General features: G+C 38.7%; 1 pseudogene; it reads left to right on the forward strand.

Annotated features, from left to right (window-relative positions):
- Positions 1-526: 526 nt before the first annotated feature.
- On the forward strand, positions 527-609 carry LOC122453412 (annotated as a pseudogene).
- The last annotated feature ends 9,219 nt before the right edge of the window (positions 610-9,828 follow it).

The following is a 9,828-nucleotide window of genomic DNA, read 5'->3' on the forward strand; positions in this document are numbered from 1 at the left end:
TTAGAGAAATGGTATTATGGCTTTTAGCCAAAACAAGGTCACAAACATTGTTTAAAATAATATCAGAGAAGTAAAGGCTGGAAAAAATAGTAGCATGTTTCTGTGCTGAGGGGAACTGGCTCTTGCCAATGAGCTTACTCTGCATTGGCACTCGGCTAGTAACATCCTGTCTTACCAGGAATAACTTTATCTACACAGTTAATAGTTTAATGCTTTATACAGAATAAAAGAATTTGGGATTCTTTAATAGTAAAAGAGGGTTTCTCAGGTGGCTCAGTGGGTAAAGAATATGCCTGCAATGCAGGAGACACAGGAGATATGGGTTCAGTCCCTGGGTAGGGAAGATCCCCTGAAGGAAGAAATGGCAATCCAGTCCAGTATTCTTGCCTAGAGAATCCCATGGACAAACGAGCCTGGTGGGCTACAGTCCACAGTCACAAAGAGTCGGACACAACTGAGATGACTGAGCACGCACAAGAGTTAAAGAACCCAGTGGATACAATCCAAGTTTCAACTTAAAAATCAGAAGGCTATACTTTCAGGGATCATTTCTATAGTTTGTTACTAGAGAAGTTTTTCAAGTTAAAAAGCAACCCCCTTGGATGGGGAAAGTTGGGTGGATATAGGTCAACAATTCAAAGAACTCTGAAGAAGTAGATGAGATAAAGGTATCAGCCAACAAAGCAGTAATTGTATGTTAATCACACAGAAGTAAGAAATACCTGTGTTAGAAATTCATCACCATGGGGATTATACCATAAAGGTCCCTAATTCAGTTATTGTTTCAATATTTAGGAAACATATTTGCTAAAGTAATCGTGGGTTTCAAAAGAAGCTCCTAACACAAGCACACACAGTAGGCTTAAACTCATGACTACCACAGCTGTACACAAAATGTATCTCAAGTTTCTAATCTTGTAAGCGTGGTGAGAAATTAAGTTCCAGGCATTCCTAGGCTCCCAATCCCATTGAGGTTGGGCTAAATTCTCTGGGTGGGGCCTTACATAGTCCAGATCTTTCAGGAAGACCCTATGAGCTTTAGATTCATGGTGAAAGTGTTAGTTAGTCGTGTCTGACTCTTTGTGGCCCCATGGACCACCAGGCTCCTCTGTCCACGGAATTATCCAGGCAAGAATACTGGAGTAGGTAGTCACTCCCTTCTCCAGAGGATCTTCCCAACCCAGGGATCAAACCTGGATCTCTTGCATTGGAGGCAGATCCTTTACCATCTGAGTCACCAGCGAAGCCCCTAAATTTATGGTGGTCCTTATGATGTGCTCACGTAGAAAAGTCAGTGTGTGGTTGAACCCATTAAGATGTGTATTCAAGAGCATTTTTGAGGAGGCTAGAAGCTCATATAACTAACATTTCTTCCCACTTAAATGCATTAAGCTGTTGGTCTTTCTCGGATCAGTCCTCTATTCTGGGCAGAAAAGTGGCAGGGTAGGGGAAGTAGGTGTGGGTCCCTGGAAACATACTCTTTTCTGGTGCTGGACAACTTCTCCCTCCCCCAGATTGACAGTTTCTGCCTCTACTACCCAAACTAAAACCCTTCTCCGTCTCCCTTGTATCAGTTTATGTAAGTTATACTGCAGAAATAAACTCTTAAGGGACTTACATAAAGGTTTATTTAAACCTTACACAACGGTTTATTTCTGCCCATATTCATGTCAGCTGCAAACTGGAGATGACTCCAACTCATTACTTCTTCATTAGTGGATTCAGGTTGTTGGAGCTGGCCTTAACTGCCCTCATGGGAAGAAAGCAAGACCATATTATGAAATGATCCTTAGGCTTCTGTTTGGGAGTGGCATATATCAACTCTGCTCAAAATATATCATCTGAAACACATCACATGGCCAAGCTGATGGGGAGGGAAGTAAACTACTCACCGGAGAACCATGGAAGAATTGGGAACAATAACACAAATGACCAAACTCTAGATCCTGGGGCATTTTAGAGAAACAAAATGTCAGGTTTCTTCCCTGGGGGTAAAGTAGCAATGAGAAAATCAAACCAGTTAGCATTTTATTTCTTATTAACTCAGTTTGCTGTGTTGGCAAGCACACTGTGGTTACATAGAGCTGCTAGAGGAAATTTGGGATAGTGGGGTCTGTCAATTCTACAATATTATCAATCAGGCTCTGACCAAGCATTTAATACATATTAATTCATCTAACCCTTAGAAGAAATTCATGAGGCAGATACTATTTTTTACTTTCTCTCCTCATTTTTAGAAATAAAGGAATTTAGGCATAAAAATACAGTCACTTAAGAAAAAACAAGTGATAAATTGTGGCTGGAGGATTAGGTGTTTCACTCCAGGATCTGAGTTCTTAACTATGTCCTAAAAATATATTGAGAATTAGACCTAGTCAGAGTACTTAGGGTACCCTAGTAAGAGAATCAGTGGCAATTATCCAGTTTCATTTTAGATAATACCCTTCTATAAAAGTCTGGAAAAGGATTTTTTCCTCTGTGTTTCCTTTGAAACATGAAGTCTTGCTGTGCCATTTTCAGATTAAAGCCCAATTAAGGGGGAAAAAAAATACTTAAGCTGTTGCTCTTTCAGCAGGGAAGTTACAGTTATAGTCATGTACTCTTAGGAACCAGTTATCTTTCCAGATGTTCAGCTGTGACCTTTCATTCATCTATAGGGATTCCAAGTCCACAGTCCAGGCCCTGACATGTCTTGCTGTGTGCCAAGAATTACTCACAAATTTTTAAGGCTGTACACGCAAATCTCACCAGAGAAGTTTCTGCCATTTTCCCACTTCCTTCCTTCTTCCCTTCTTTTTCCTACACCTGATAAGAGTAAGAGAGGTAACTGGCTAAACTAATGAGTTTATAAAAGCAACAACTCCAGCCCGTGTTGTTACCAGGACTCTTCTCTCTCTGTCACCTTTCATCGTCTGTACTTGGGGGAGGGTACATTATTCAGGATGAAATGCCACACTACCATTGCGGTGTTTTTCCCCTTACTTCACACATACGCAAATATGCAAACATGCAAATCCCAACACAAACACACAAAGACACGTAAGTATGCATACAGGTATGCATAAGCATTCCCCCTGATCTCATGTTTTCTAGAAGTTTCACTTGCTCAATGTTAAGGGCCAAGTTGCTGGACCTACTGCTAAGTAGGACTACCTCAAGAAATAGCATTCAAAACACATAGAGATGACTAACAATTCTATAATCCCATTTCTTCCTTCTTAAGGAATTTAAAATTTGAACACTTAAGCAAAATCGGCCAGTTTTAATTTTCTTTAGAAAATACTTAGCATAAACCAGAAAAATGCTTTCTTCATTCCTCCACACCACAAAGTCTAGCAACTTCTACACAGAGACCATCAGGATCTTCTCTTTTTGTCAAGCACTCCAAATTCTATCATTAGGAAATACAGTATTCTGTAATTAAAATATCCTACAATAAAAGGATTGTAAAGAATTGTTTCAGCTCCATATGAGAAAAAAAAAAAAAAACCTGAATACCCAACTAAGTCAATTGTAAATGTTCAAAAGCTTAAATGTGAATGGCAAAACTTTAAAGCTTTTAGGAAGAAATACAAAAGTATATCCCAATGACCTGGGAGGTAGAGAATCTGACTGCTTCAGAAACAAAAAGCACAAACTATCTAGGAAAAGACTGTTCAACTTGACTCATTAAAATGAAGAACATTCCTCATTGAATGATTCTATTAAGGAAGCCAAAAGGTAAATCCCAAGTTGGGGAACATATTTGCAATAACCAGAACTGAAAAGGGATTACCATACAAAGTAAACAAAGAAGAGAACTTACTTTGATAAATTCACCATGGGGGCCCTCTGTGCTGCGGTGACACGAAGGCCTAAGTCACAGGATGAAAAATGTGAGGCTATCACGGCTAATGCCATGGCAGGCAGCCTGGATTAGGAGCAGGCCTGGTTTCCCAGGGTAACATAATAATCAGGCCTCCTGGAGCCAGCCAATCAACATATGCCTAGCCAGAGAAAAGGGAACCTATCAGGGGAAAGCTGAAAGCCCCAGGTTGGGCCAACAAAAATTACCTTGCAACTGTGTAGCCAATCAGCTTGAGCCAACTACCCACTGTGTAACCAATCCGATTGCTCCAACTACCTGCTGCTTATTTTGACCTAATAAATACCCGAGAGAACTGGGGCTCGGGGCCTTTCATCCTCACACACCTGGTGAGGGCGGGAGGCCCTGGCTCGAGTCAGTAATAAATTCCCCTATTGCGAGTTGCATTGTTTCGAAGAGTCTTCTTTCCTGAGCGGGGACTCGGACTATGGGCAGAACAAAAAAGAAGTGAAGGGTGGGAAAGCATTCTAGCAAGGAGAGAGAATTCAAAGAGCAGTGTGGCTGGAAAACACAGGAGAGAGGCTGGAAGAGGTAGGCCAAGATTAGAACCAGCAAGACTGGAAAACAGACGCCAATTGGGGGCTTAATTGAGCGCACCTGGCTGCTAGGTGAAGCGCACATGTGTGGCTGAGATGACCGGGGTGGGGATTCGGGCATGCCTATAGTCTAGCGGAGGAGCTTTCGTAGGCTCTGAGAGAGGCAGCCGCAGGGTCTTGGTTAGAAGCGTGAACTCTGGAGCCAGATTACCTGGGTTCCTGTCCTAGAACCGTGCCTTATAAACTCTGATCTTGGGCAAATTGCTTAGTTGTCTTTTTCTCAGTCTCCCAATATATGAAATGGGTAACAGCGCCTGCTGTGTGCCGTGTGCTCAGCCATGTCCAACCCTTTGTGACCCCACTGGCTGAAGCCTGCCAGGCTCCTCTGTCCATGGAATTCTCCAGGCAAGAACACTGGAGTGGTTTGCCATTTCCTCCTCCATGGAATCTTCCCCACCCAAGGACTGAACTTACCTCTCCGGCATCTCCTGCATTGGCAGGCAGATTCTTTACCGCTAGCATCACCTGGGAAGCCCAATAGTGCACATTAGGTGTTCTTAATCTTTTCTACGCCTTGAAGCCCTAGCAGTCTGATTAAGCCTATGGATCCCTTCTCAAAAACAAAATATTTTTTTAACACATAAAATAAAATACAACAGGATTCCAAAAGACATGATATATTTTTCAATAGTTATAAAATATTTTAAAAGATATAGTTGTCATATGTATTTGTGTATATATTATTAGATAATAAGAACTATTCAGTGGTGTGCTATGCTGTGCTTAGCTGACCAGTCAAGTCCGACTCTTGCGACCCCATAGACTGGAGCCTGCTGGCCTCCTCTGCCCATGGGATTCTCCAAGCAAGAATACTGGAGTGGGTTGCTCTTTCCTTCTCTAGTCCAACTCTTTAGGACCCCATAGACTGTACCCTGCCAGGCTCCTCTGTCCATGGGATTCTCCAGGCAAGATTACTGGAGTGGGTTGCCATTTCCTTCTCCATTAAGTGGTGTAATAACTATCATAATTTTGAAGTTGTGATGAGTGTAGATATTTCAAGATTTCTACAACAATTATTATAATATGGCACAAAAAATAATTTTTACAGGTCATAAAATGACGGGTATTGCCAATTCTACTGTGTGGTTTGTTACTGACACTCTCAATTGAACGATGTATTAAATTTCAGTTAGAGGTTACTGAAATTTAAAAAATATATATCTTTAGATATCTATCTATATCTGTATCTATCTAGATCTATCTATCTATCACCAAGTTGAATTCTATGAATTCTAACCACTAACTCTTTGGTCCCCCATGATTTCTAGGATAAAAAGTCCTTGTCTTACTCTGTGCTGGCTGTCTAAAAGAGTTCCTTATACTGGGTCCTTATAAACAGCAGAAATATATTTTTAAAAAGAGTTTCAAGTTTTCCAAAAGTAGAATGAGGGATCATAAGCTCTCTGCTGGGATAAAAGATATTTCTTGATATGCTTATAGTTCTTTATTTCATAAATATGAAAAAATTCCTCTAATCTGTGATAAAAGCAAATAATGACACTGATGGTAACCCAACGCGTCAAAGCTTCTATCCTCACACTCTGTCCCTTTCAGAAACACTGGATTATTTCAAACTGTCAATTGGGTGTTTTGGGTTGGCTTCTTAGGAGCACCAGTAAGGGGTGGGGAAATGAGTCAAGAAAAGATTGAAAGTCAAGAAATTCAAGTGTTATAAAGCAGGTGGGCAACTGGAGTTGGTCCCACTGGGGCACTCTGAGAGATTCTAGAGAACATGGTTTCCATTCAGAAGCTGTTTCACCCAGGGAGCAAGAACGCTATGGTTCTCATTCATCAGTGATTAAGGGTTGCTCCCAAGGGCTTTAAATCCCTAGCACTTCCAGCTTTCCTCTCACCTATGGATCAAGCAAAAGCACTTCGCTGCTTGTAGTTATGGGCCCATACTAGAATTTTTGTGTTTTGAGAGGACATGGGCAGGGCATCAGTAATGTCACTGCAATTAGTGAAACATTATAAATAGACATCTGGTTAAATCATTTTGAAGTATATAAAAATGACAGCTAGGTTACTTAGCTGCACATCTTTTCATGTCCTTTTAAGTATTTATATAGTAAATCTAAGAAAAGATTCAACTAGTCCAATAGACTTTACTCAAGAATTATTATTTTCACAAGAAAGGACTTTTCCCTGTTGTCACTATCTGTTCTTTTTACCTAAACATAAAGCATAATTTAAAGTGAAAAGAAAGCCACACTCACATATTTGGAGATTGAAATTCTCACTTCTCAAAAGAAGAAATCATCATGGAAATTTGAAATTTTAGAAGTAAGTAACCATGAAAACACTGCATATTAATATTCATGGAATGTAGCAATACATAGGAAATTTACAGCATATAGTATACATATGTATACTTGAAAACAGAAATTTTGAAAACTGAAAAATGAGATAAGGCTCCAATTCAAAAATAAGTTGAAAAAATAATAAATGGTTATTTTTCTTCCTCGTTTTCTACATGAATTATGAAATATTCACATCCCAGGAAAACTGATGTGATCATTCTGATGCTTCGTGTATCCTAGCTGCTGCCCACATGGTCTTTGCCCTTAGGCCATGTTCAACTGACGGTATTAAGCATTACTCACTATAATAACATTTGCTTAGTATTTGGCTGGTTTATGTTTTCCATCCTTTTGTTTTTTCTTTTTGTCATCTTATGTTTTTAGATGTCTTCTCTAAATAGAATAAAGTAATACTTGTTTAAAAAGCAAGCTGAGACTCCATCTTTGAATTGGTAAGTTTAGCCCATTGGCACTTATTGTGATTAATGGTATACTTGAATTTATTTCTTCCATATTACTTTGTATTTTCCTTGAATGATGTTTTTTCTTAGGTTTCTTTACTGTTTTCTCTTGGTTCGAGGTTTCCTCCCTTCCATCTATACCTGCTCATAGAGGGGTTAGAAAACTTGTAAATGTTTATGAATTTTGTTAGTTTTCCTCGCAAATGTGTGGTCTTTCTGGGAAAAGCACTAGCTGGATTGTGTCCACAAAGTTTACCAAAGACAAACTTCTTTTGATCTGTCACTGCTATGATGGCAGTTCTGCATGGATGAAAGTAGGAAACAATTGAAAGATACAGATGTCAACCACAGAAGGTTATGAAACTCTAAAAGTAATATTTAGAAACAATGAGAATAATATCTGATGATTAGTTATTTTCAGTAGAGGTAAATGGACTTGTTGAAAAAACATTTTATTAATGACTTTTTCTTGGATTTCTGCATTTTTTATTTATTGCCTTACAAAAGATAACTCTACAATTGATTTGAATATTGGCATAGAAGACAGAGTCTGTCAAAACTTTGGCCAAATAAACTCTTTGAGACTTGCATGCATTCCACCTGAAAAGATGTGTCATTTGCTTGTTCTACAAATGGCATCGATCATTGAATATTGTATTATATTGAACATTGCCAACAACCATTTTCTTTTCTCTCCTGAACTCCTATTAGATAATGTTTAATCTTCTCACCATATCCTCAATGGCGCTTAGACTCTCTTTTTATTTGTTTCATTTTTTCAGATCTCTGAACTACTGTCTGGAAAATTGCTCAGATTTCTCTTTAATCATACCAGTTCTCTCTGCCACCATGTCTGATCTGCTAATTAGCTTACAGATTGAGGTTTTAATTTAAATTGCTATATTTTTCATTTTTAAAAATTCAAGTTTGATTTCTCTTTTCTTGACATCTGCCTATTATTTTTTTCAGTGTCATGTTATTTTCCAATGGGTTCTATCTCTGACATTATTTCAGATATGTGTCTTATATACATATACATGTATACATGTGTGTGTGTGTATATATATATTTATGTGTATATATGGGGCTTCCCAGGTGGCTCAGTGGTAAAGAATCCACCTGATAATACAGGTGACGCATGTTCAATCCCTGAGTTGGGAAGATCCCCTGGAGAAGGAAATGGCAACCCACTCCACTATTCTTGGCTAGGAAATCCTGTGGACAGAGGAGCTGGGCAGGCTACAGTCCATGGGGTCACAAAGAGTTGGACACAACTTAGCAACTAAACAACAACAATGACAACATGTGTGTGTGTGTGTGTGTGTGTGTGTGTATAAAAAATATTGTTCAATTATCCCAAGTTTGGGGAGCCAGTAAACTGCTATTTATTGTGCTTGATAACTGACACAAGTGGACTTTTCAAATATTTTTTGTAATTTTGAATGAGAATTAAATTTCAACAATGTTCCTTTTTCAAATACGAATCCTTCATCTTTGCTTGTAGCTATACGTTTCTTGTGTATGTGTGTGTGATATGTGTGTGAATAAGCATACATGTGTATATATGATTTCCTGCTAAGTGCCTCAAGGATATCACTTTGAAAATAATTCATCCAGCTCTCCAAGTAGTTGTTACATGAGAGTTTCTGAATAGTTTGCCAAGTTACCAGAATTAGAAGTCAAATCAGACTATTGTTTTTGCATTTTTCAGTTCAACTCCTTTAGTATCAAAAGTCTGTATTTCATGACAGGCATCACTTGGAGCCCTTCCATGGACACTTCAATTCTTTATCTTGGCCAATAAAAATACTTGGCTACAGCACAGTGGTTTAAAAAAAACAAGCTGTGGAGTTAGATTGTCCCAAGTTGGACTTCTCATTCTTTTATTCACTAGCTTGATAATTTTGGCTGGGTTACTTAATCTCCCTGATCCTTGGCTTCTTTGTGTGAAGCAAACAGAAGGACAAAAGATATACCTGTTTGAACAGTAAAAATAATATGTATGTAAAGCACTTAGCATAAAGCTTGGCACGTAGTATAAATTAAAGAAATGTTAGCTCTCCTTCTCAACCAGAGGTGACTTTATGAGCTATCTTCAGCATCTGTAAAGTGATAAGTCATTTTTGTTGCATTATGAGCTAGAGTGTATTCCAATTCAATTAAATTCAGCTAAAACTGAGTAGCTATTCAATATCATATATTATGCAAAGTTCCAATTCAGGGTTTTCTACTGACTACCTGGCAGGTTATGCCACCTCCTGTGGCCAGAATTTCCTTATAGTAAAGATAATCTTTCAGGCCTCATTTGAATCATTTTCTGATTCAATGTATTATCACAAAAGTTTAATATTCACATTCTACTTAGAATGGTCACAGCTATTTCATAAATGGATTTAGGAAGACATAAAAAGCCATGCCTTTTCTTTTTGGGTGATATCCAAAGGCTCAGCTTTGGACAGAATTGGTGTTGAGAACACAGAAAAAGGCTGGGGAGCAACTATGCAATTGAGCAATAGCAGAGTGTCCAGCGCAATCTGACAGGGACATTTCACAAATCCATTCAATGATTCTCATCCATCCTTTATCTCCAGGGAGGTGTACTTCTT

The sequence above is a fragment of the Cervus canadensis genome, chromosome 14 (genome assembly GCF_019320065.1).
Source record: "Cervus canadensis isolate Bull #8, Minnesota chromosome 14, ASM1932006v1, whole genome shotgun sequence".
Taxonomy (NCBI): domain Eukaryota; kingdom Metazoa; phylum Chordata; class Mammalia; order Artiodactyla; family Cervidae; genus Cervus; species Cervus canadensis.